Below are 2,466 nucleotides of genomic sequence, written 5' to 3' on the forward strand. Positions count from 1 at the left end.
AGAGATGAACAAGTAACTAACCAAAGGGAGAAGGATGGGTATTTCAAAGGAAAGAGTAAGAATTGATAAGGATTACAGATAGAGATTGGTTCAGAAATGGATGGCTTGCAATTAATAAAGATCCCATCTAAAGAATTCTAGCCTCAAGCCTAGAGAAATAAAGAGAATATTTCCTCAGAATTTTGAGGGAAATAAAGACTTGAGTGTGGGAAGCCACTCCTGAACTATTTAACATCTTAACTCAGACTTGAGCCAAGGAGATGTTGGTTTGGCAGTGCAAGTTATTTTGTGGCTCCTCCCACTTAATGGATTAAGCAATGCACGTGACCTCAGTCTTCCCTTGGATAGGGAGACTGCTCTCGCAGCTCTGGAATTGGGCATAACCCATTGGGTCTGGACAGCCCACCTCCTAGCTTATTTGGCAAAAGACCATTCTGTAGAAAACTTTTAATGTTTCCCCCATATAAATAAACTATATGCGGCCTGTCTTCTCAGTGTGGAAGCTTGACCCCTAAGGTCTAGCAGCCATCCCACCCCCGCTTTCTAAAACTACTTTCTGTGTAGTGTGGTTTCTTTTTTTTTTTTTTTTAATATTTATTTTTTAGGTGTAGACGGACACAACACAATGCCTTTATTTTTATGTGGTGCTGAGGATCGAACCCAGGTCCCGCCTGTGCGAAGCAAGCTCTCTACCACTGAGCCACAACCTCAGCCCCCATAGTGTGGTTGTTTTTTTTTTTTTTACTTCCTTCTTTTCTTAGCGTAATGTCACAGTCTGCTCACTCCATGCAGAGGAAACCCAAATTCCACCGTGGGCACCAACATGGGCGAGATTTGAGATTGATCTTGACAGAGGCACTTGATTACAGGCCAATGATCATGATCTTAGGTTCAGCTAATTTTCTTCAATTGCACAGGAAAAAGAAAGTACTAGAAAGCTGTATTTATTTAGAATAGATGGAGTTAATGATTTACTGGAATAAGAGAGGAATACCAAAATTTGAACCTGGAGACTATTGGGGCAAGAAACTGTCAGTGTGATAGGGTCAGATTTTAAATAATATACTAGGAGCAGGAGGTTAATATTCACAATTTATTTATTATTATATCTTCATCAACTAGCACATTTGTAGTATATAATTAGTGCTTACAAGTTGTATGCTGAAATATTATGGAGCAACTCCTTTTCTCTTGAATACAGCTATAAATTTTGGTTAAAGAAACATGTCAAAACAAAAAGATGAGTACATTTGCTTTCAAAATCTTTGAAAACTCTGATTTAATAAGTGGTATCCATTCATTTCAAAATTATAACCTGGAGTTCATTTTATGAACTCAGATTAAAAGTGGTGTAAATTCTACATTATACCAGAATAACTGTGAAAATGGCCTAGAAGGAGAAAAACTAACCTAAAAACTTAATTTGGTTAATAAGGATTTATCATAAACTACTAAAGTCATTTAAAAATACTCCTTTGTGTTATTTCCAAATATCTTAATGTTCTGTGTCTTCCAAACCATTTATTCAGTGATGTGGTTAGTTACTGTGATTTGAAACTCCAAAATATCTGCACTCAATTAAGTCAACTGGGCTGGGTTCCTTGTGGTGTGGTGGTATGCATGGCTGCAAATAGCAGCCTTCCCCCAAAGAGTAAGCAGCCTGTTTCTTGCACATGCCTAAGGTACCTGGGACAGCCCTTTCCAAAGGACATCTCTGGCCTCCTACTACCCCCAACCTAGGCTCCAGACAGTTATTTAGGATGCCTTTGGGAAACTGCAAGGCATGATAACTGGGATTCACATTTACAAAGTTATTATGTCCGTCTGCACCAAGCTGCAGAACAAGGAGCATGGGATTGGGTCCTTAAGCAGGGATAAATTTGAGTTCTATAGCTGCTACCAGATCTACATCTAAAAGAAGTAGGACCTTCCCAAGTTTATTTCTGTTGAATTTGAAGGGAGAGTGGCTGAACCGTTGAAATGTCAAATACAACCTCAATCCAAGTCCCATGGACACATGGCAGGCTTTGCACTTGTGAGGTCTTCCACGGTGCTGCTTTGTCCTTAATCATGTCCACCAATAAATCCTACTTGCTATCTACCTAAAATAAGTAAATAAATAAAAGAAGCCTCCAAAATACTGGATTGGCTCTTTTTCAGGAGGTAGAGATAGTGTTTTCAATGTAGAGCTCCTTTAATCAATACTACCAGAAAATCAATTAGAAACGTTTTCTTATGTCTGCTTGGTTCTCAAATGTATTCTATGACCACACCCCTTCTCTGATTGCCAAAACCTAAATAAATAAAATCTAAGTAATTCAACGAGGAATTTATGTCCTCTGCAAACCAAACCCAAGCAAACCTCTATGTCCTGTTATTTTTTTAACCCTCCAGCTCTACCCTACTGTATTTCTGGCAACCACCACACCCTGTGGGCACTGAGCTTTCATTTACCTCCAACCCTTG

At 38.9% G+C, this 2,466-nt stretch overlaps 1 non-coding gene across 1 annotated transcript; it reads left to right on the top strand.

The window, feature by feature from the left end:
• The first annotated feature begins 1,568 nt into the window (after positions 1–1,568).
• LOC143381658 (small nucleolar RNA SNORA70) lies at positions 1,569–1,697 on the top strand. Its single transcript, XR_013088835.1, has one exon. It is a non-coding gene; the product is annotated as a small nucleolar RNA SNORA70 (small nucleolar RNA).
• The last annotated feature ends 769 nt before the right edge of the window (positions 1,698–2,466 follow it).

Source organism: Callospermophilus lateralis, chromosome 15 (assembly GCF_048772815.1).
Source record: "Callospermophilus lateralis isolate mCalLat2 chromosome 15, mCalLat2.hap1, whole genome shotgun sequence".
Classification (NCBI taxonomy): domain Eukaryota; kingdom Metazoa; phylum Chordata; class Mammalia; order Rodentia; family Sciuridae; genus Callospermophilus; species Callospermophilus lateralis.